Raw genomic sequence first — 23,499 nt, forward strand, 5'->3', positions numbered from 1 at the left:
CCTAGCTATTCAGGAGGCAATGGGCCTAGAGGATCAAGGTCAATGTTAGCCTGACCAGAAAAGTCGAATTAACTAGCAAAAAGCAGCCAGATGCTGGTGGCTCATACCTGTCATCCTAGCTACTCAGGAGAGTGAGATCTGAGGGTGGCGGTTCAAAGCCAGCTGGGGCAGGAAAGTCCATGAGACTCTTAGTCCCAATGAACCATCAGAAAACCAGAAGTGGCGCTGCGGATAGAGTGCTAGCCTTGAGAAAACAGTTTAGGGACAGCATCTAGGCCCTGAATTCAAGCCCCATGACCAACCACAAAACCCAAACAGCAGGAGAGGTAGCCATGGAAATGCAAGGTACCAGCAGAAGAAAAAGGAAGGAAGAAGGAGAGGGAGGGAAGGGGAAGAAAAACAGAAGGAAAGAAGAATAGGAGGGAGGGAGGAGGGAGGAAGGGAGGGAGGGGAAGGGAGGGAGGGAAGGAGGAGGGAGGAGGAGGGAAGGGAAGGAGGGAGGAGGAAGGAAGGAAGGAAGGAGAAACAGAGTAGCTGGGAGTGTGGGGTGGCCATGCCCAGCTCTTCTGGGGCGCTGGGGCTCCCCGGCTCTTGGGCCCTACGCGAGCTCCCGACTGCAGCTCATCTGGGCCCTGGCGGGGGTCCTAAGAAGGTGCTGGCTAGACCCGGGACAGTGGTGGACACCCAGGCCACGGAGAGGGCTGCCTGGCCGTCCTCCCCAGGGACTCTCCCCAGACCCAGCCCCTTCCTGAGGCACCCTGGCTCCAGCATGGTCACCTGAGCTAAGCCACCCCCCCCCCAGGACCTGAGGACCTGGGGACCTCAATGTTTTCTCAGGCTGGCTGGGGCTTCCTGCTGTGGTGACCCCCTTCCTTCCTTCCTTCCCGGCGCCCTTGCCCCAGCTGGCCGGAAGCACAAGTGGTTAACAGGGCTGGAACGTGTCCCCTGATAGCAGGCTGGGGAGAGGTGGGCAGCCGGGGGCGGCCGGGGGGGGGGAGGGGAAGCCTGGGGCTCGCTGATAAGGGCAGGATTGGGGGAGGGGCTGTGTGGGGGACCCAGCAGGTCCCCAGGGCCTCCCAGGCAGAGGGACCCAAGCAGAAGACAAGCTTGTGAGAAGAGAAATGTGTCAGCCGTGACATTCTTTTCCTGTTTGTTTTTGCTGGTCCTGGGGCTTGAACTCGGGGCCTGGGCACTATCCTTGAGCTTCGTTTTGCTCAAGGCTAGCACTCTGCCACTTGAGCCACAGTGCCACTTCTGGCCTTTACTATATATGTGGTGCTGGGGAATCGAACCCAGGGCTTCCTGCGTGCTAGGCGAGCGCTCCACCACTAGGCCACCCCAGCCCTAGCCCTTGCTTTTAGCTTCAGACAACCTTGCATCAGGACTGCCCTGCCCCGCGCTGCATACTCCAGCAAGAGCCAGGTCAAGTGATCGGCCTGGCCGGGGTGGGCTGTGGAGGGAGGGGGGGGAGGGCTCTGGGAGTCAAGAATATCTCTGCCCTGCTCAGCCTTGAGCCTTGTGATGCTGAAACTCAAGAGCCCCCTGAATCAGCAGGATAGGAATAACCCTGGCAGACTCGCAGGGGTCAGCTCTGCCTGGGGCCCGAGGCAAGGACTCCCAGCCCCACGTGGGGGACACCCACCCCCACTCTGGGCAGGCCTGGGCGCATCTTGCTGAGGCTCCCGGAAGCACAGGGACGGGTGGGGCCCGGGAGGAGGAACAGTGGTCCACTTGGGGGGCCCCCGGCACCAAATCCAATCTCTAGCTCTTCCTTTCTATTGTGGTGACTTGATCTGTAAAATGGGGGCCTTGCTGGAGTACTCCCCAGTATTTCTCCCTGAAGGCCCGATGGGGAAGCTGTCACTAGGCCAGGCCTGTCATCACCTGTCACCACCAGTCAGTCACCGGTCCCGCCTGCCTAGCCTGGCTCTGGTTCCAGTGGAGCCCGGCTCTCGTCCCACAGCGTCCCCTAGTGGGCAGCGGTGGTTATTGCGGGGGCTCCCTATGCGGGCTGCCCTAGCTTCACCAGATGCAGACAGCCCCCACACTTAACCTTTTCTGATCCGCGCAAATCTCAGCTCCTAGGCTGCGTGCTCCAGCCTGGCAGGTTGAAAGTGGACAAACACGAGGGAAGGCGACCCACTGAAGAGACAGGACAGACCTGTCTCTGCGTGTCCCAGCCGGGGGTCCTGCCCTCTCCAGCTTAGGAGAGCCACCGTGTTTTCTGAACTCTAGAACCTTCCCAAATTGGTCATGAGACCTCCGGGTGGCTCGTGCTGGGGTAGGGGCAGGAGGAGCCAGGAGGAGATTTGTGCAGGTGGGAGCTGGGGAGGGGCAAAGCCCCCCCGCCCCCCCCCCCGTGAGGCCTACTGCAGTTGGGCAGGCCCTGCCCCTGACATCCTTGGTGGCCGGGGGCCAGGCCTCAGTTTCCCTATCTGCTGTGTGAGTTCACTGGCCTCACTGCAGCCCAGCTTCTGCTAAGGCTGGGGCCTGGCTGTGGGCTGCCCTGGGACCCCTTCACCCCAGGGTGGGGCTCTCTAAAGGCTCTCTCTCCTAGCCTTTTGTGTGTGTGCTGTACTGGGGTTCAGACTCAGGGCCTGCGTGTGCAGTCTCTGAGCTTTTCTGATCAAGTCTGGTGCTCTACTGCTTGAGTCACAGTTCCACTTCTGGCTTTTAGCTGGTTAATTGAAGATAAGAGCCTCACAAACTTTCCTACTGGGCTGGCTTCAAACTGTAATCATCAGGGGTTGGGAAGGTGGCTTAGCGGTAGAGTGCTTGCCTAGCATGCACAAAGTCCTGGGTTCGATTCCCCAGCACCACATACACAGAAAAAGCCGGAAGTGGCGCTGTGGCTCAAGTGGCAGAGTGCTAGCCTTGAGCAAAAAGAAGCCAGGGACAGTGCTCAGGCCCTGAGTCCAAGGCCCAGGACTGGCAAAAACAAAAACAAAAACAAAACAAGAAAACAAAAAAGTGTAATCCTCAGAATACAGCCTCCTGAGTAGCTGAAATTATAGGCATGAACCACCAGCGTCCAGCTTTTATTTTATCTTTTGGTGGCCCTCCAATAACAGTTAACTTCTTAAAGGTTGAAAACTCACTGTAGCTCAGGTGGTAGAATACCAGCCAGTGAGCAGAAGTGTCAGGTACTGAGTTCAAGTCTCAGCTTTTGAATATGAGTAGAGCCAGTGGTAGGAATGTGGGTGCTATCTTCTGAACACTCCCCATAGTAGGGCTTGGCCACAGGGTGCCCTTGTCTGCCCGAGGTGCCCTCCCAGGGCCCCAGCTGACTGCTCCGCCCACTGAGAAGACCAAGGTCAGGGTGTGGGCCGGGCCTGCTCCCTCGGGAGGTCCAGGGCAGGGCTGTACCCACTGTGTGCACATGGCCGCTCCCACCCCCCCCCGCGGCACCTTCCTGCTGTGTCCAGACCTCCCCAGCCCGTGTGTGTGTGCGTGTGTGCGTGCGTGTGTGTGTGTGTGTGTGTATATGCATGCGCACATGTGCCTCTCCTGGGGCTTGAACTCAGGGCCGGGGCGGGCACTCGAGGCTAGCACTCTCCCACTTGTGCCACACACCTCCACTTCCAGCTGTTTTGTGGTTCGTTGGAGAGCAGCGTCCAGAGCTTTCCTGCCCGGAGTAGCTTTGAACTGTGACCCTCAGAGCTCAGCTTCCTGAGTCGTTAGAGTTGCAGACGTGAGTCACCGGGACCGGGCTCCCCCCACCCCGCCCTCTTTGGTGCCACTACTCAGGCTTGAATTTAGTATCTGGGTACTGTCCCTGAGCTTTATTTATTTATTCTTGCCAGTCCTGGGGCTTGGACTCAGGGCCTGGGCACTGTCCTTGACTTCACGTTGCTCAAGGCTAGCACTCTGCCACTTGAGCCACAGCACCACTTCTGGCTTTTTCTGTGTATGTGGTGCTGAGGAATCGAACCCAGGGCTTTGTGCAAGCTCAGCAAGCGCTCTACCCCCAAGCCACCTTCCCAGCCCTGCCCCTAGCCTTTTTTGCTTAAGATTAGAACTCTAACATTTGAGCCACAGCTCTCCTTCCTTCCTGCGTTTTGGTAGCCACTTGGAGTTAAAGTAGTCTCTCGGGCTTTTCTGACTGTGATCTTCAGATCTCAGCCTCCTCCGTAGCTAGGATTCCGGGTGTGAGCCACTAGTGTCTGGCCTCCCCTCTCCCTTTTGGCCATTGGTTTGAACTCAGACCTTCTGGTTGCTAGACCAGGGGCTCTATCACTTGAGCCACACGCTGAAACTGGAACAAAGCTAGGCCCCGTAGCGCCCCCTGCTGGCCAATCGCCACCCATCGGCTCCAGGAGCCCAGGAACAGTTGTGTGGTGAGGGGGGAGTTACGGCTGGGGTGGGGGCAGCGTGCAGGTGCGAGGAGACTTCAGGCCACGTGAGGGTGACGGAGTCCTGGAAACGAGTCCTCTGCGTGTGCTTGGGGGGCTCCCTGAGGTTAGGAAAGGAGTCACCGGCTACCCGCGGACTTCGGCCTGGAGCCAGGCTGAGATTGGGGCTTCAGATCCAGGAACCACCGTGGCCGCTTGGAGCTGGGCTTCCATGGAGCAAGGGGCTTGGTGCACAAGGTAAGAAAACAACGGTGATGGAGGAGGGAGTAGGCGGGCCCTCGCCTGGAACTACAGCGACAACCACAAGTACAAGCAGCACCACTGTTCATAAAACACCGTTTATGAGGATCCAGTGATAGTGACAGTTGGACTGGTTCCTGCTCTGTGTGTGTGTGTGTGTGTGTGTGTGTGTGTGTGTGTGTTGGTGCTGGGGTTTAGACTCAGGGACTCGTGCTTTCTGGGCAGCTGTGCTACCATTTGAGCCGCATCTCCAGCCTTTTTTGTGTTAGGTTATCTTTCCTGTAGGGCTTTGTGTATTTCCCCCAGTCAGCCTCAGCCCTCGATCCTCCTACCTGCGCCTCCCCTAGAGCCAGGATAACAGATGTCCATACCTGTTAGTCCAGTTGGGGGCGTGGTCTCATTAACCTTTTGACTAGACGAGCCATGGCCCACGACCTGCCTACCTCCACCTCCAAAGTGGCTTGGACTGTAGGCATGTACCACCAGGCCCGTCCCTTTGCTTTGTTGAGGTCATTTGTATATGACTGCCTGGTATGGGTTTTACTTGGAACCATCTATTGTAGATTCCTCTTCCTCCTCCTTCTTCCTCCCCACTGCCCCCCACCCCCAAATAAAACCTACTTGAAATTTGTTAGGAAAATGTGGTTGTTTGCTCTGCTCCGGTCCCCTGTCTTTCCCACCGTGGCGGGTCTGGGTGAGGGTGGGCTCCACGATGCACCATGTCCATGGGAAAGGCTGGTAGGCAGGCAGGGTTACAGGCGTGGAGCCCAGTGGCGCCCATTGAGATGTCCCATTCTTACAAATGAGCCTGAGATCCTTTGTAAACAGATTGGACAATTCCAAGTTCTGTACGTTGGGGTACATAAAATCTTTTATATGTGGCCACATCATACAATTCTAAACATACTCTCAAATGCCATTTCTTCTGATGCCTTGTCCCCCTAAGAAGCCTTTGTTGCAAGGCTGTTGTTCTTGTATCATTCTTTGGCAAAATAGCCCCTCTGATTAAGTTTAGATTGTGGTTTTTGCTGGTGTTGTTTTGTTTTTGCTAGCGCAGGGTTTGAAACCAGGGCTTTCTGCTCGCGCAGCTTGCCACCTGAGCCATGCCTCCAGCCTGACATCTTTTTTTTTTTTTTTTTGGCCAGTCCTGGGCCTTGGACTCAGGGCCTGAGCACTGTCCCTGGCTTCTTCCCGCTCAAGGCTAGCACTCTGCCACTTGAGCCACAGCGCCGCTTCTGGCCGTTTTCTGTATATGTGGTGCTGGGGAATCGAACCTAGGGCCTCGTGTATCCGAGGCAGGCACTCTTGCCACTAGGCTATATCCCCAGCCCCCCAGCCTGACATCTTGCTGAGTTGTTTTGGAGATGGAGTCTCATGGACTTTTTTCTGCCCAAGAGTGACTATGGACCCTGACCCTCTGAATCTCACCCTCTTGAGTAGCTAGGATTACAGCTGTAAGCCACCGGATAACAAGTTTGGTTCAGACAACAAATCTTGTTCCAGAAATACATTTGAATTCTTGTGGTGATACATTTCTTTCAAGTCTTCCATTTAGCTGTCATAAATGTCCAGACAATGCTTCCTCTTCCAGCCAGGAGAAGGAAGCCTGGGGCGAGGTTCATTTCCCCACGGGTCCTAGTGCTTCCCTGGGGAGGTGTGCAGGGATTTCTGTTTGTTTTGTTTTTTTTTGGCCAGTCCTGGGGCTTGGACTCAGGGCCTGAGCACTGTCCCTGGCTTCTTTTTGCTCAAGGCTAGCACTCTACCACTTGAGCCACAGCGCCACTTCCGACCTTTCTGTGTATGTGGTGCTGAGGAATCGAACCTAGGGCTTCATGCATGCTAGGCAAGCCCTCTACCGCTAAGCCACCTTCCCAGCCCTGTGCAGGGATTTTGGCTGGTCACATTTTTACCTTGGACAAATGTCAACCCCTCCAATGTGGCTTTGGAGGGCCTCGAGGGCGGGCATTCAGCGATTAGGCTTTTTTTTTTTTTTTTTTTAATAAATCTGTTTCTTGCCTGGCGCTGGTGGCTCCCTCCTGTAATCCCAGCTATTCAGGAGGCTGACATCTGAGGATGGCAGTTGGAAGCCAGCGCCAGCGCCAGCAAAAATGTCCCTGAAACTCCTATCTCCGGGAAAGTACTCAGAAAAAAGCTGGAAGTGGCGCTGTGGCTCAAGTGGTAGAGTGCTAGCCTTGAGCACAAAGAAGCTCAGCGCCCAGGCCGTGAGTTCAAGCCCCAGGAGTGGCACACAGGCAGACAGCCAGGCAGACATGACAGACAAGACAGGCAGACAGACACACAGGTTTCTCCCAGTTCTCCTGCTCAAAAACCTCTGCCACCCTGCGGCCGGCAGGGGCTCCCCCCGCCCAGGCGCGGGCACAGCGGTCTGGTCCGGGCCGGCGGGAAGGCCTCCGGGCGGCGGCCTCGCGGGGTGGGCCGTGGCGCTCCGGGCCCCGGGGGTCCCAACACCCGATCCGCCCCCCAGGAAGTTCACTCAGTTCTCCGCCGGACTCCGGCTACAAGCTGCTATCTTGGCTTCTCGACCAATCGTGGAGCTGGGTTTCCGGTGAGCGACAGCCACGTCATCCAATCATATCTCTGCGGTCACGTTAATCAGCCAAAGACTCCCAGGGAAGACAGGCAGGCGGAGGGCGGGAGTGGACGAGGGGTGTGGTCACGGGGCCCCGCCTCCGGCACGGTAGTGCGAGTCCGCGCATGCGCGTGGAGGACGGGCGCCTCCGAAGGAGACGGTAGCTGCTCAGGACGTCTTACTGGATCCTTCATCACAGCCCTGGGTCTTTGTGTGTGCGCGCGCACGCGCGTGTGTGTCTGTGTTCTGGGGCTGGGACTCACGGCCTGGGCGTGCCACAGTGCCACTTCCAGCTCTTTGGAGGTTGATTGGAGATATAAGAGCCTTACAGACTTTCCTGCCCGGGCTGGCTTCGAACCGTGCTCCTCAGGTCTCCTGGGTAGGTAGGGTTACAGGAGGGAGCCACCAGCCCCCAGCTGAAATAAACTTTTTTTTAACAGGTTACGGTATGCACTGCTGCTGACACCTGTTTATGTCTCTCTGCCTCTGCCTTAAAATAGAGTGTTAAGGGCTGGGAATACAGCCTAGTGGTAGAGCGCTCGCCTCGCATACATGAAGCCCTGGGTTCGATTCCTCAGCACCACATATACAGAAAACGGCCAGAAGTGGCGCTGTGGCTCAGGTGGCAGAGTGCTAGCCTTGAGCAAGAAGAAGCCAGGGACAGTGCTCAGGCCCTGAGTCCAAGCCCCAGGACTGGCAAAAATAAATAAATAAAGTGCTAACTAGCTATGAACTGGCCATCTCCTAAGTGTGTTGGTGAAAGCGGTCAGAAGAATGCCTCCCCCAGAGACACACTGAGTGATAGTGACATGACAGCGTGATGTCCTCCCCACCTCCTCGTGCACACCTCTATTCTACAGTTCTCAGCCTCCCAGGCAGGGACCTGAGACCACGGGACTGAGTCCCGCAGATGATGGGACCTGAGGCCACGGGACTGAGTCCCGCAGATGATGGGACCTGAGGCCACGGGACTGAGTCCCGCAGATGATGGGACCTGAGGCCACGGGACTGAGTCCCGCAGATGATGGGACCTGAGGCCACGGGACTGAGTCCCGCAGATGATGGGACCTGAGGCCACGGGACTGAGTCCCGCAGATGATGGGACCTGAGGCCACGGGACTGAGTCCCGCAGATGGGACGTGGCCACCAGTGACGGGCACGCTTCCTGTTTCGTCTGCACTGCTGGAAGCGCGCAGGCAACCAGAGGATGAAAGGCCCAGCAAGGTCCCTAAGGGTGCAGAAATATCCAGAAGACTCCAGAATCCTTGCAGCAATGCTGGGAACAGAGCTGCTGAACCAGGAGTATTTGGGAATGCTGTGTAGGAGGGAAAAAACACACACAGAGAGAGATTTACTGAAAGATGGGGTATTTATCACAGCCATTAACCAACCGAATGTACAGCCAGTTTTGTCACTTAATTTTTTTTTAATCTCCCAGTTGATCTTTTTTTTTGGCCAGTCCTGGTGCTTGAACTCAGGGCCTGAGCGCTGTCCCTGGCTTCTTGCTCAAGGCTAGCACTCTGCCACTTGAGCCACAGCGCCACTTCTGGCCGTTTTCTGTATATGTGGTGCTGGGGAATTGAACCCAGGGCTTCATGTATAGGAGGCAAGCACTCTTGCCACTAGGCCATATCCCCAGCCCCCCAGTTGATCTTTTTGAGCATGCGTTATTTTGTGATAGCATTTGAAATGTCTTGCACTGCCCCCTCCCACAGTAGTGTAAGTCCCTCTCTTTCCGTACCCTGGGGCCCTTATGCCAATCCTGTGCCCCGTCCACAGTACCTTCCAAAGAGGGCTACCACCCACCCACCTAAGAAGCACAGCCTGTTTGCCTATCATTGGATCCTCCTCCTCCCCTCCCCTCCTCTCTTCTCTCTGTCTTTCTCTCTGCTGATTGTGGGGCTTGAACTCGGGGCCTGAGCACTGTCTCTGAGCTTGTTTTGTTCAAGGCTAGCACTCTACCACTTTGAGCCACAGCGCCACATCTGTTTTCTGGTGGTTCATTGGAGATAAGAGTCTCACAGACTTTCTTCTTGGCTGGCTTCGAACTGTGATCCTCAGATCACAGCCTCCTGAGTAGCTAGGATTTCGTCATGAACCACCAAGGTCCAGCAGGGAGTGGGTCTTAAAGGAGCACCTCCAAGCAGAGTGGGAGGGATAAGATGTGCCCTATGCGAAAGAAGATTGTGTGGAAAATGGGAAGAGTTCATTCCAGGCGGAGGGAGCAGCAGGTGCGAAGGTCTGGAGGTAAGGGAGAGCCCCAGATCTTGAAAAGGAGTCAAGGGGCTGGGAAGGCGGCCTAGCAGTAGAGCGCTTGCCTAGCACGCATGAATCCTTGGGTTCGATTCCTCAGCACCACATACACAGGAAAAGCTGGAAGCGGCGCTGTGGCTCAGGTGGTAGAGTGCTAGCCTGCAGCAAAAGCAGCTCAGGGACAGTGCTCAGGCCCTGAGTTCAAGTGCCCGGACTGGCAAAACAAAGGGAAGAGGTGAGAGGTTAAGTAGAGCCAGATGGAATTCCAGAAGCTCGGCCAGAGGTGTTCATGAAGACGCAGCGAGACGGTTGTCCACTATTTCACCGGTTCATTCCTCCTTCAAACACAGTGGGAGCGCGGGGAGACTCAGCAGCGCGCCCAGGGCTGAGCTGAGCGTCTGGGGCAGGCTGCTGCTCGAGGCTGTACACGAAGCCTCCGCAGGCCTCTGGCTCTCAGCTTGTTTGTTTGCTTTTCTGGTGGGGCCTCCCAGTTGTATCCTGGTGGGCCTTGGACTACGATCCTCGCGCCTCGGCCTCTCAAGGAGCTGAGATTACAGGCATGAACCACTATGTATGGTACTTGGTCTAACATCTTTAATATTTCTTTTTTTTCCTCTTTTGGCAAGGCTGGTATTTGAACTCAAGGTCTCACACTTGCCAAACAGGCACTCTACCACTTACGTCAAGCTACTACTTTTTTACTTTGTCAGTCATGGGGCTCGAACTCAGGGCCTGGGGGCTGTCCCTAAACTGTTTTGTTCAAGGCTAGCACTCTACCACTTGGAGCCATAATGCCACTTCTGGTTTTCTGGTGGTTCATTGGAGATAAGAGTCTCACAGACTTTCCTTCCCGGGCTGGCTTTGAACCACAATCCTCGGGTCTCAGCCTTCCGAGTAGCTAGGATGACAGGTGTGAGCCACCAGGGCCCAGCTTCCAGTTTCCTTCTTTGTGTTATTTTCCAGATAGTTTTGCTTGACATCCAGGTCAACCTGGGCTACAGCCCTCCTATTTGTGCTTTTCTTCATTGCTGGAAGGAGAGGGCTATTGGTGGGGATGGAGTCTCATGAACTTTTTATGCTCGTGATGGCTTCAAACAACAATCCTCTGTCTGATCACTGCCTTTTAAGTAGCCGGGATTGTAGACTTGAGCCACCAGACTGGGCTTAAAGTTCCCTCTTGATACCTGCCTGCCATTGGCCACTCGCCTACTGACCCAGCAAATGGGCCAAAGTCATCAAAGTTCCAGTTGGTGGCTGGAAATCCAGTGAAGGTTCCATTGGCAGGTTCACAATTTGAGCTGCTTTACAAAATGTCCCCGACGACGTTTCATTTAGTTATTTCCCCATTTCGTCTCGGTCTAAACAAAAGCCAAGATTTTGTTGTTTTGTTTTTGTTGCCAGTCCTGGGCCTTGGACTCAGGGACTGAGCACTGTTCCCTGGCTTCTTTTTGCTCAAGGCTAGCACTCTGCCACTTGAGCCACAGCGCCACTTCCGGCTTTTTCTATATATGTGGTGCTGAGGAATCGAACCCAGGGCCTCATGTATACAAGGCGAGCACTCTACCACTAGGCCACATTCCCAGCCCCACAAAAGCCAAGATTTTAGCTGGTGACTTATGCCTAGAATCCCAGCTACTCAGGGGGCTGCGATCTCAAGCTCGTAGCTGGAAGCCGGCTCAGGCAGGAAAGTCTGTGAGGCTCTTGTTTCCAACTAACAGACAAAAAGCTGGAAGGAGAGCTGTGGGTGACGTGGTAGAGTGCCGGCTTTAAGCAACAAAGTCAACCAGAGGGCAAAGCCTTGAGTTCAAGCCCCAGTACTGGCACACACACACACACACACACACACGCGCGCATGCTTAAAACTTGTTAAAATGAAATACTTGTTTACAATGAATTAGTATCCTTTTTTTTTTTTTTTTTTTTTTTGGCCAGTCCTGGGCCTTGGACTCAGGGCCTGGGCACCCTCCCCGGCCTCTTCTTGCTCAAGGCTAGCACTCTGCCACCTGAGCCACAGCGCCCCCTCTGGCCGTTTTCCATATATGTGGTGCTGGGGAATCGAACTGAGAGCTTCATGTGTAGGAGGCAAGCACTCTTGCCACTAGGCCATACTCCCAGCCCCAGTATCCATTTTTTTTTTTTTTTTTGGCCAGTCCTGGGCCTTGGACTCAGGGCCTGAGCACTGTCCCTGGCTTCTTCCCGCTCAAGGCTAGCACTCCGCCACTTGAGCCACAGCGCCGCTTCTGGCCGTTTTCTGTATATGTGGTGCTGGGGAATGGAACCTAGGGCCTCGTGTATCCGAGGCAGGCACTCTTGCCACTAGGCTATATCCCCAGCCCCCCCAGTATCCATTTTTAAGAAAGAATAAAATTGCCTCTGCGGAAGCATGTACAACCTTTTTCTCCCAAATATAGCGTAACAGGCATTTGTATTATATCAGCTTATAGGTAACTTAGTAATGCTTTCAAGGCCATGAGAGGGCTTGGGGCTACAGCTCAGGGCTACAGCCCCGCCTCTTCCATGCAGGACTCCGGGTTAGATTACCAGCCACAGAATACATAGGTACGGGAAAAGGCCTGGGCCAGGTCTGTTGACTCACACCTGTAATCCTGTCCACTCAGGAGGCTGTGATCTGAGGATCATGGTTTGAAGCCAGCCTGAGGAAGCAAAGCCTATAAGATTCTTATCTCCAGGGGCTGGGGATATAGCCTAGTGGCAAGAGTGCCTGCCTCGGATACACGAGGCCCTAGGTTCGATTCCCAGCACCACATATACAGAAAACGGCCAAAAGCGGGCGCTGTGGCTCAAGTGGCAGAGTGCTAGCCTTGAGCGGGAAGAAGCCAGGGACAGTGCTCAGGCCCTGAGTCCAAGGCCCAGGGACTGGCCAAAAAAAAAGATTCTTATCTCCAATTAACTACCCAACAAAGCTGGAAATGGAGCTGTGGGTCAAGTTGGTAGAATGCTAGCCTTGAACGCGAACGCTCGGGGTAGGTAGCCCCGATTTCCAACCCCTGCAGTGGCACAAAAAGGGAAGAGGGAGGGGGGAGGGAGAGAGAGAGACAGACAGAGACACAGAGACACAGAGAGAGAGCCTGAAGGCAGTGGCTTGTGACTATATTCTCAACTACTTGGGAGGCTGAGATGGAGGAGATGGTGGCTAGAGGCCAGTCCAGGCAAAAAGTTCTTGAGTCTCCATGAAAAATCTGGGTGTTAGGAGGTGCACCTGTCACGGCAGCTGTGTGGGGTAGGGAAACCATGGTTTCTGCCAAATCTGGAAAAAAAAAAAAAAAAAAAAGCAAGATCCTATCTGAAAAGTAAGAAAAGGGAAAAAGGGCTGGAGGTGTGGCTCACGTAGAAATGTGCCTATCTAGGAAGAGGAAGGCCCTGAGTTCAAACCTTAGTACCTTCAGAAGGAGAAGAGGAGGAAGGGGGAAGAGTATCCAGCCCAGGGCCTCATGCACGCGAGACAAGTACTCTGAGCTACACCACTGAGCTACATTCCCTGTCCCAGATGGCGCTCTACCACTTGAGCCAGTGCTTCACTTGCAGCTTTTTGGTGATGAATTGAAGGTGAGAATATCACAGACTTTCCTGCCCAGACAGCTGTGAACCATGAGACTCAGATAGATCTCTGCCTCCTGAGTAGCTAGGATTACAGGAGTGAGCCACCAGTGCCTGACTTCCAACCAAGTCATTTCTAATTGTGTATGGTCAAATAGACATCAAGTCACTGTCACCACGGTCACTAGAGCGAGCAAGCCAGAGAATTAAACAGCATTGTGCCATCATCATCTCAAAGGAAACCCCAGACCAACTAAGCAGTCCTCATTCTATCCTCAGCGCCACTAATCTATTCTGTCTCTATGGATGTGTCTATTTTGTAGAATGATCATAGATGTCCTTTTCTGAGAGGGAGGGGTAGCACTGGGGTTTGAACTCAGAGCTAGACAAGGACTTTGCCACTTGAGTTATGCAGCCAGTACTTTGTATTTTTTTTTAAATATATATTTTCAAACAGATCCTCACATTTATACTGAGGCTGGCTTGAACCATGACTCTCCTACTTCTGTGCTTGGGGGATGGGCATACACCATTGTGCCCAGCTTTTTTTTTTTTTTTTTGCCAGTCCTGGGCCTTGAACTCAGGGCCTGAGCGCTGTCCCTGGCTTCCTTTTGCTCAAGGCTAGCACTCTGCCACTTGAGCCACAGCGCCACTTCTGGCCGTTTTCTGTATATGTGGTGCTGGGGAATTGAACCCAGGGCTTCATGTATATGAGGCAAGCTCTCTTGCCACTAGGCCATATTCCTAGCCTGCGCCCAGCTTTTCATTAGAAGAGATGGAGTCTCTTTAACTTTTTGCCTGGGCTGGCCTGGAACAGCGGTCTTTCCCAGTTTCTGCTTCCCACTCAGCTGAAATTACAGGGGTGAACCTCTCAGCCCAAGTTTAAGGGTGTGTGTGTGTGTGTGTGTGTGTGTGTGTGTGTGTATACAGGGGCTCGAATTCAGGGCCTGGGCACTGTCTCTTAGCTTTTTCACTCAAGGCTAGAATTCTACTACTTGAGCCACCGCTCCACTTCCAGCATTTCTGTGGCTAATTGAAGCTAAGGATCTCCCTGACCTTGCTGCCAGAGCTGGCTTTGAACTGAGCTCCTCAATCTCAGCTGCCTCAGCAGCCAGGATTGCAGGCCTGAGCCCATGCATGGCATCTCAGTTCTCACGGCTGGAAGCCCCAGGACCCGCCAGGTGCCTCTGCTGCTTGGACTGAGCCGCAGCAAAACCCCTCAGTTCTGCCTTTGTGTTGGCTTGATGGACTGCCATGGACTTTTCTGCTTGGCTCAAAACCACAGCCAGGGCCCGGCATGGCCGCGGCGGTTCTCGGGGCCCTGCTCCTAACAGCATCCGGCTACCTCACGGGAGTCCTGGCGGGGGCCCGTGAGGCTGGAGATGGCTGAGATGGGCTTGTCCTCATCCTGAGCCTCCTACCTGGCGTTCCTCTCCCGCTCACTGACCTGCCTTCGGCTCACTAGAGACTTGCTTCACCAACAAAAGCTACCACGCGTTTAGTGGTGTAGCAAAGCGTCACAGTTTCTGGACATGGGAAGCCCGAGGCGGGTCAGCAGGGCTACATTCTTCCTAAAGGCTGTTAGGGCAGAGTCTACCTGGCCATTCATTCCCAGCTTCTAGAAGCTTCTTGCCTTCCTCAACTGGAGATGGGGCAGCACAATTCCATCCTCCCAGCAGATAACTTCTGCTCCACGGGCCATGCCCGCTCTGGCTAGACCTCTGCAGTTCCGCCCAGAGGGCCCCTGGGGGCTGAAATCCAGATCCTGCTGGGCCCACCTACTCACACCTGTAATCCTGGCAGTTTTGGAGACTGAGATTTAAGGACTGAGGTTTGAAGCCATCTGGGGCAGGGAAGTCCTCAGGAAGAGGAGCTGTGGGTCAAGTGGTAGAGCACTAGCTTTGACCAAAAAAGGGTCCTGTCCCCGAGTTCAAGCCCCAGCACCGCCCCTCCCCACAGACTCCAGGATCCTGGATTGAATCACATCTGCAAAGTCCCCAGCTGTGCCAGTAACTCGCGCACAGGTCAGTACCCAGGCATGTTTGGCAGGGGTGGGAGTGCTAGATAATTCTGCCTGTACTCAGGGCCTGGGGCTGTCCTTGACTTTTTTTTTTTTTGCTCAAGGTGAGTCTCAGCTCCCCTTCCTGCTCTTTTTGGTGCTTGGTTGGAGATGAGTCTTAAACAGCTTTGAACTTTGATCCTCAGATCTCAGCCTCCTGGGCAGCGAGGATTACAGGTACCAGCCACCGGTCCAGCCCCTGGCGCCCCACCAAGTTAGTTAAAGGGAATAATAGTCAAAAGATGTAAGGTAGAAAATGGACTAATTGTAGGAGGGTCAGGAAGTGTGCGGAGGTTTGTAAATAAGCCAGAACCCCAGCAGCCAGGGGCAGGTCGGGAGTGAGGATTCTGCCTTGAGCCCCAGGCGGGCCGGGCTGTCATTCGTCCTCCCAGATCCTCTTTCATTCTCCCCTCGCTGCCTGGGCCGGCCTTCCCGGGCCCCGCCTGGGCTTCCCTGGCCCCCTCACTGCCTGGGCCTGGCTTCCTGGGTCCCCTCACTGCCTGGGCCTGGGCCGGGGCTTCCCGGGTCCCCTCACTGCCTGGGCCTGGGCTGGGGCTGGGCTTCCCGGGCCCCCTCACTGCCTCGGCCGGGGCCGGGGCTGGGCTTCCCGGGCCCCCTCACTGCCTGGGCCTGGGCCGGGGTTTCCCGGGCCCGGGCTTCCCGGGCCCCCTCACTGCCTGGGCCTGGGCCGGGGCTTCCCGGGTCCCCTCACTGCCTGGGCCTGGGCTGGGGCTTCCCGGGTCCCCTCACTGCCTGGGCCTGGGCTGGGGCTGGGCTTCCCGGGCCCCCTCGCTGCGCTGCCTGGGCCGGGGCTGGGTTTCCCGGGCCCCCTCACTGCCTGGGCCTGGGCCGGGGCTTCCCGGGCTCCCTCACTGCCTCGGCCGGGGCCGGGGCTTCCCGGGCCCCCTCACTGCCTGGGCCTGGGCCGGGGCTGGGTTTCCCGGGCCCCCTCACTGCCTGGGCCTGGGCCGGGGCTTCCCGGGCTCCCTCACTGCCTCGGCCGGGGCCGGGGCTTCCCGGGCCCCCTCACTGCCTGGGCCGGGGCCGGGCCTCCCGGGCCCCAGTGCATCTGTAGGAACGCAGCCTCCGTGTTTGGAACCGTTTTGTAATGGCCAGGTGCGCAGCCGGAAGCGCCCGGCCACTCCCGAGCCCCGGGTGACGGGGTCCGCAGGCCTTTTGTTTGCCGGGAGCCCAGCAGACCCTCCCGGGGAGGCCGCGGCCGTCGCGGTCCCGGGTGCTGCATCCCGGGGCGCCTCAGAACACCGGCCTCCCTCCCCGCACCGGGCCGGGCCGCCGCCGAGGGAGGGGGGGCGGGCGGGGCCGGGGAGGGGAGGGGGGACGGAGAGGGCGGGGAGAGGGCACCTTGCCTCCCCCCCCCCCCGCCCCGGCCCGGGACCCCCGCGTGCCCGCGCGGCTCGGCAGGGGGCGCTGCGCGGCCGGGCGCGGGCGCGGGCGCGGGCGGCGCGGAGGCGGCGGGGGGCGGGGAGCCGCGCGGGCGGAGGCGGAGGCGGCGGCGGCGGCGGCGGCGGCGACGACGAGACACCGCGCGGCGGCTCCGGCGAGCGAGCGGGCGGGCGAGGGAGCGAGCGGGCGAGGCGAGCGAGGGGAGCGAGGCGAGCGAGCGGGAGGAGGAGGAGGAGGAGGAGGAGGAGGAGGCCGCCGCGAGCGCCGCGCCCCGCGCCATCCGCCGCCATCCGCCGTCCCCGCGTCCCGGCCGCCGCCCGACCGCCATCGCCGGGCCCCGAGGCGCGCGCGGAAGCAGACCAGGTGGGCCGGGGCCGGGGCCGGGCGCGGGGCGCGGGGCGCGGGGCGCCGGGCGCGGGGCGCCGGGCTTTGTCTCCGCGGCCGGGCCGACCTTTGTCCGCGGGCGCCGGCGGCGGCGGCGGAGGCCGGGCCGGGCTCGCCATTGTTGTGGCGGCGGTGAGCGGCGGCCCCGGGGCCGGGCGGGGCGCGGGCCGCGAGCGCCGGGCCGGGGACCCCGCGCCCCCCCACCGCACCCCGTTTCCGGGGCGGGGGCCCGCGTGAGGGCGGGGGGGGCGGGGGGGGGCGGGGGGGCGCGGGCGGCCGGCGGGCCCCGAGTCGGAGGCCCGCGGCGGCGGAGGCCCAGGCCGCCGGGAGCGGGCGGGCGGGCGGGCGGGCTTGGAACGCGGGGACGAGGGGCTTGTTTTCCAGACCCCAATCCTCCGCTGAAAACGTTCGGTAATAAACAGGATGTCGCGCCCGGGCCTGCCAGATGGGCCCCCCTCCCTCCCTCCCTCCCTCCCTCTCTCTTTCTCTCTCTCTCCCCCTCCCCCCAACCAAGACAGCCAGCCCCGCTGAGATCATAGGCCTCTCCCGATTTGCCTAAATAAAAGGGGAGCCTTGCCCCCCCCTTCCTGGACACCCAGGGACGTCGAGCCCACCCTTAGGCCTGCACAGGCCATTTTATCACGCCCCCCCCCACCCCCCCGCCCCGCCGCCATCGACGGCGAGGCCGAGCCCGGGGGAAGCCGCAGGGGCGCCGCGGCTCGGGCTCGGCGAGTCATTTGCTAAATGGCTGCCTGGGCGAAAGCCTTCCCGAGCCTTTTGTACGGTGAGACTTTGCCTGTGGTTTTTCCTTTCTGGAAGGGTCTGTGTGCGTTTTTCGATGACCATCATCCACTTCGGGGGGGGGTCTCGGGGTGGGGGCGTGGGGGGTGGGGGTGGGGAGAGCAGGGGTGGGGGGACCTTCGGTCTGAAGTCTGGGCATGGTTTCCCCTCCGAGAGAGCTCAGGACTGTGGTGGAAGGTGGCCCTGGAGGGCCGGGCGCTGGGGTGCAAATCCTGCTGGCTCCCCTCCCCTCTTTCTTGAGTCTTAACTCAAGACATTGCAGCCAGCCTCCTTCTAGTAGAATCGAGGAGGGGGAGCGGGGCCTCGCAGGAGAGCGGTTGAGGGAGGGAGCCCTGGACGATGTCGGTGCTCAGTGTAGTGCTACTCTTGCGGCTGTTTTGTAACTGTTGTGGAGTCCCAGGATGGAGGATTGGCAGCTTGTGCCATTTTAGAAGAAAACCGTGCCCTGCCATGCCACAGGTGCTTGCTTGAGGCACCCGCAGGGAGAAGGATCTCTAGGTAACAAGACTGCTGGGCCTTCCCTCTGGGGCCTGGTCTCTGTGGAGAGAGAGCAGCGTGGAAAGGATCCCAGCGGATCGCATAGGCCCCAGCCCAGCGGTTCCTGCCTGCAGCTGGGTGGAATGGGCTTACCAGGGCCCATCTGCAAGAACAGTCTGGGATTCAGGGAGTCTCTGCTTCCCTTTGGCATCTCCGAATAATCATTTAGGGAGCCCCAGCTGGTTCTGGCCAGAGTGTCTCTTGGAGCCAGCCATCGGTGTTCTGGGTTACTTCTTGCTGGGCTCCTGCATCTGTAAAATGGGAATCCTGCTGGGTGCTGGGTGGTTTACACATATAATCCTAGCTACTCAAAAGGCTGAGTTCTGAGGATCATGGCTCAGAGCAGGAAAGTCCATGAGACTTTTGTCTCCCATTATCCACCGTAATGCCAGAAGTGGAGCTGTGGCTCAAGTGGTAGAGCGCTGCCAGCCTTGAGCAAAAAAAAGCTAAAGGGTAGTTTCCCCAGCCCTGAGTTCAAACCCTAGTAGGGGCGCATGCGTGTGTGTGTGTGTGTGTGTGTGTGTGTGTGCGCGTGCGTGTGTGTGTGCGTGTGTGCGCGCGCGGGCATCACTATGGCAGCCTTGGGTACCATTGGGTCTCTTGGGAGCCTCATAGAAGATATATTGCGCCTTTACACGACCCAAATGAATGTTCGTTGCTTTGTTGGTTACTTGTGTTCTGGGTTCCCTTCTCTAGTGACCCATTTGTCCTGGTTTGTGGAACTGTAACCTCCCTGGTCAGAATTCTGTGTTAATGTTTTGATACCCTGATTATCACCCAACTGCCTGGATGCAGCCCAAAGGGAGCTGGCTAAATATGAAAGGAGCACGGAAGGCCCTCCATTGATGCAGGGGGTGCTGGCCCTGGTCTCCGGCCTCTTGGACAAGCCTGGTCATGTGCTGGTAAACAGCCCTGGAGACCCTCTGGTTGGGTGGGTACGTAGAAGCTCTGCCGCCTGTAAGGTTTATCTGTTTATTTGGACATTCTCTAAACCATCTTGGTGTTCTTTCATAAAAAGTTCAGTGGCTCCCTCCAGGTCTCCCCGGTGTGGGACTGAGATGCCTTGGCAGGGGCAAATCATTCTCTCTCTCCCCCCCTTCCTCAGCGTGGCCAGTCCTCCCTGCCTGGCTGGGCTCTGCGTGTGGCTGGAAACTGGCAGGTTGGTTGCTCCATCCTAAAGGCTGCTTGTGCCCTGTGGGGCCTTGCCCTGGGTCCTCTCCCCATCCACCAGGCCTAGATGGGTAAGAAGAAAGCCTGGGAGGGAAGAGCCCGAAAAGCTGGGGAGAGTGGAATTTCAGGAATGGCAGCTCTAAACTGGTTCCTGCAAGGTCGGCTTGCCTTGGGCTTGGCTGAGGGATTTCTGTTGTCTTTTGCTGGGTGGCCTCCTCCTCCTCCTCCCCCTCCTCCTCCTCCCCCCCTTCTCCTTCCCCTCCTCCTCCTCTCCCTCCTCCTCCTCCTCCTCCTCTTCCTCCTCCTCCTCCTCCTCCTCCTCCTCCCCCTCCTTCTCCTCCTCTTCTTCCTCCCCCTCCTCTCCCTCCCCCTCCTCCCCCCTCCTCCACCACCTCCACTTGAATTTCAGTTCTTTTTTTATTTTATTGTACTTTGAAGTATCTCCCCCCCCCCCTTCTTGCCTTGGACAAAGTACTGACTCACATTGCTAATGGTTGTATGCTGGATCTGTGTCTTATTATTCTCCTGTTTAAGATGGATCCTTTTTGCATTGGTTTTTATTTCAAACCAGAATGGGTCGTAGGACCAGTGCATGTATTTCTAAATTACCGTCGGGCGGATCATCTCGTCCTAGGCAGGCTGGATCCTAGAGCAATGAATTTCCCCTTACAAAACTGTTGGGCTCTGTATGTGGAATCTTGACACTTAAAATTTGTGTAGAAAGGCAAGGCTACCTAGACTGTCTTTTGAAATCAAGCTTGATCGCCCCCCCCCTTTTTTTTGTGCCTCGTGCTCTTATCTTTTTTGTTGTGGTTGTTGTTCAAAGCTGGTGCTTTACCACTTGAGCCACACCTTCCAGCTTTTTGGCTGGTTAATTGGAGAGAAGATCCTGGGCCGACTGTTTTTGCCCAGGCTAGATTGGAATCTTGATCCTCGGATCGCTGTCCCTCGTGTGGCAAGGATTACAGGTGTGAACCACCTGCGCCAGGTTTGGTGATTATTTTTTTAGGACTGGGATCCGTTCAGCTTCCCTATCTTTGGGTCCCTCACAAGAATGAGGAAGTAGGCGTGGCCTGTGGTGTCAGGGGTGGGGCGCAGCAAGCTTTCTGGGGAATGAAGTTGTTTACCGGAGCATTTAGGTTCCCGGCCCCTTTGGATGGGGCCTTCTCCCCCCGGGGAGCTGGGGGCCCTGTGCCTTGGCCGCTGGTGATGCGGCTGTTGACGCCTGTGGGTGGCACGTGGGAAATCTCTGCACACCGGGAGGCGGTTTGCCTTGGTGACTGGAGCCAGGCATCTTGGTGGTGCTCTGCTCAGCTGTGTGTTGATTTACTGGAGACACACTCCTGAGAGCCGGGGGCCCCATGGCGCCTCCGGGGTGCTGGTCACGGTGGGTCTGGATCGTACAGTTTCGTGAGCCGCAGGAGGTGTGTGTGCCCACGCGAAGCCCGCCTCAGGTTGCCCGCTCTCTTCACCCGTAGCTTCAGTTATTGCCTCTGCCTCTCATCCGGTCTCTGTAGCCGGTGTTGTTGCTCCAGCCCTCTGTCCGTCCGTCCCTTGGCAGAAACTCCTCCTCTGGCCCTTGGCTTCGTTACTCACCTGCCGAGCGCCGCTTGGCTCCCCCTGTCATCCTAGCTACTCAGGGAGGCTGAGATCTGAGGATCATGGTTTCAAGCCAAGCCAGGGCAGGAAAGTTCATAAGACTTTTTTTCCCTTTCTCTCTCTTTCTTCTCTTTCTTGCTGGTCCTGGGGCTTGAACTCAGGGCCTGAGCGCCATCTCTGTCTTTTTTGTGCTCAAGGCTAACATTCTACCACTCGAGCCACAGCACCAGTTCTGGCTTTTTCTGAGTAGTTATTTGGAGAGTCTCACAGACTCTCCTGCCTGGGCTGGCTTTGAACCACGATCTTCAGATCTCAGCCTCCTGAGTAGCTAGGATGACAGGTGTGAGCTACCGGAACCTGGCTTTTGGTAGTTGGTTTTATACTCTTGATAGTGAATCTGTCTTGGCTGTGCACACGCCATGCCTCACCAGGCATGCAGGCAGGGGGTGGCGGCCTGTTTTCCTGGGTGCATAGCCCCGGCTGCTTCTCCCCCAGGTCTGGCTGTGCAAGCCTGCTCTGCATGCTTCTCGGGGCACAAAACCAGTTTTCTCCCCCACCCTTGTCACCTGCTCTTCTGTTTTCGAGGCCGAGGTGGCTTCTGTCATGTGCCACCGGGTTCTGGGTGATTTGGTCCTGGTGAAACTATTTGATGAGTGGCCCTTGGGCGTTACCTTTCATTGACTGGGTTGAATCTGGGCAGTTGTCTGTGCTAAACGTGACCTATTCTGGGGACAGAGAGGTGAATGGCCAGAAGGCAAGAGCGCTGGGGAGCCCTGAATGCAAATGTCATCATTCTCTGCTTGCTTGCTTTTCCTCTCTCTCTCTCTCTCTCTCTCTCTCTCTCTCTCTCTCTCTCTCTCTGGTCTGTCATGGCACTTGAACTCAGGACCTGGATGCTGTCCCTGAGCTCTTTTGCTGTACCACTTTGAGCCACAGTGCCATTCTGGTTTTCTGGAGGCTAATTGGAAAGCCAGGATCTTCAGAGCTCACCCTCCTCAGTAGCTAGGATTACCGACGTGATTCACCATGCCTCCCCTCTCCTCCCATCTTTTTGAGACAGGGTCTTTCTCCAGAGTCCAGGCTAGCCTTGAACTCTGGATCCTCCGGCCCCGGCCTGGCAAAGGCTGTGGGATCACAGGTGTGCACCACCACACCCAGCTTCTGCTTTTTCCTTCATTTTCCAGGCTATCACTCCTTCCATATGTGAGGGATAATTGCCATATGTACCAAATGTATTATTATACTTAGCTTATTCACTCATGCCTTCAGGTAAACATAGTTTCTTTTTCTTTTTCTTTTTGGCTTTTACTGGTGGCTCACACCTAGAGAATTCTAGCTACTCACAAGGCTAAAATCTGAGAATTGCTTTATGAGCTAGCCTGAGCAGACACATCTGAGAGACCCTTGTCTCCAGTAACCAGAAAACCAGAACTGGAGGTGCTCCCTCTCTCCCTCTCTCTCTCCCTCCCTCCCTCCCTCCCTTGGTGCTGGTCCTGGGGCTTGCACTCAGGGCCTGAACACTGTCCCAGCTTCTTTTTGTTTGTTTTTTTTTTTTTTTTGTCAGTCCTGGGCCTGTCCCAGCTACTTTTTTGCTCAAAGGCTAGCAGTCTACCACTTGAACCACAGCGCCACTTCTGGCCTTTTCTATATATGTGATGCCCAGGAATCGAACCCAGGGTATTATGCATACGAGGCAAGCACTCTTGCCACTAGGCCATATTCCTAGCCCTATTTTTTTTTTTTATTTTATGGTAGTTGGCTTTGAACTCTGGGCCTTGAGTTTGCTAGGCAGCACTCTACCACTTGAACAAGTCCCCAACTCTAGAGTCATTTTTTCGCTGGTTTTATTCTTGTGATGGTGCCACGGCCCTGAGCAGGTGGGTGAGCAGCAAGTGTTAGCAGAGCCTTCTTCTTGCCGGGCCTCCTGGTGCGCTCGGCCCCAGGTACTGCGTGTGGGATATGCTTCATCAGGAAGGGGCTCTCTGGAGCCCACCGAGTCAAGACCAGCGGAGCCTGCCAAGTTGGGGCAGGCACTCTGGAACGTGGAGCAGACTTAAAATACAACATAGTATGCGGAGGCCTGGGATATTAGAGCTGGGTTTCTAAATTGGAATCAGACCAGGGGCCCTGAAGAGAGCTCCTGGCCAGCCTCGGAGCTCAGGGGCCCTTTGAATTCAAACACATCGGGCTGGGAATATAGCCCAGTGGTCGAGGGTCTCAGGCCCTGAGTTCAAGAACCAGGACTGGCAAAAACAAAACAAAACCAAACAAACACATGGTACGCCGGGGCTTCCGAAAGCTGGGCATTCATGGAAGTGTCTATCTGCAGAATGAGGGGGTGGTTTGGTGCAGGACCCACTGGAAAAAGGGGGTCATCTCCAGCTCCTTCCGTGGATCCTTTGTGTCTGCCAGAGCTTTTTTCCCTGGCAGGTGGGCAGGTGTTGTTTACATAGCCCCAGAGCTTAAAGAACAGCTCTGTTCCAGGCGGGACAGAAAACAGCCTGTCTGGGAGGGGCAGTCACTCCTGCAGAATTGACCTGTCTTTGGGACTG

The 23,499-nt window shown here is 56.7% G+C and overlaps 1 protein-coding gene across 4 annotated transcripts in view; it reads left to right on the plus strand.

Moving 5' to 3' along the window:
- The first annotated feature begins 16,677 nt into the window (after positions 1-16,677).
- Prrc2b (proline rich coiled-coil 2B) overlaps positions 16,678-23,499 on the plus strand; it is a 71,329-nt gene continuing 64,507 nt past the window's right edge. For 3 of the 4 annotated variants that reach the window (XM_048345199.1, XM_048345206.1, XM_048345216.1), the window contains exon 1: positions 16,678-16,819. The gene's annotated coding sequence lies outside the window, so the exon portion shown is untranslated. The remainder of the gene's footprint in view (positions 16,820-23,499) is intronic. The other variant, XM_048345225.1, reaches the window with a different exon arrangement.

This window comes from Perognathus longimembris, chromosome 1, assembly GCF_023159225.1.
Source record: "Perognathus longimembris pacificus isolate PPM17 chromosome 1, ASM2315922v1, whole genome shotgun sequence".
NCBI lineage: Eukaryota > Metazoa > Chordata > Mammalia > Rodentia > Heteromyidae > Perognathus > Perognathus longimembris.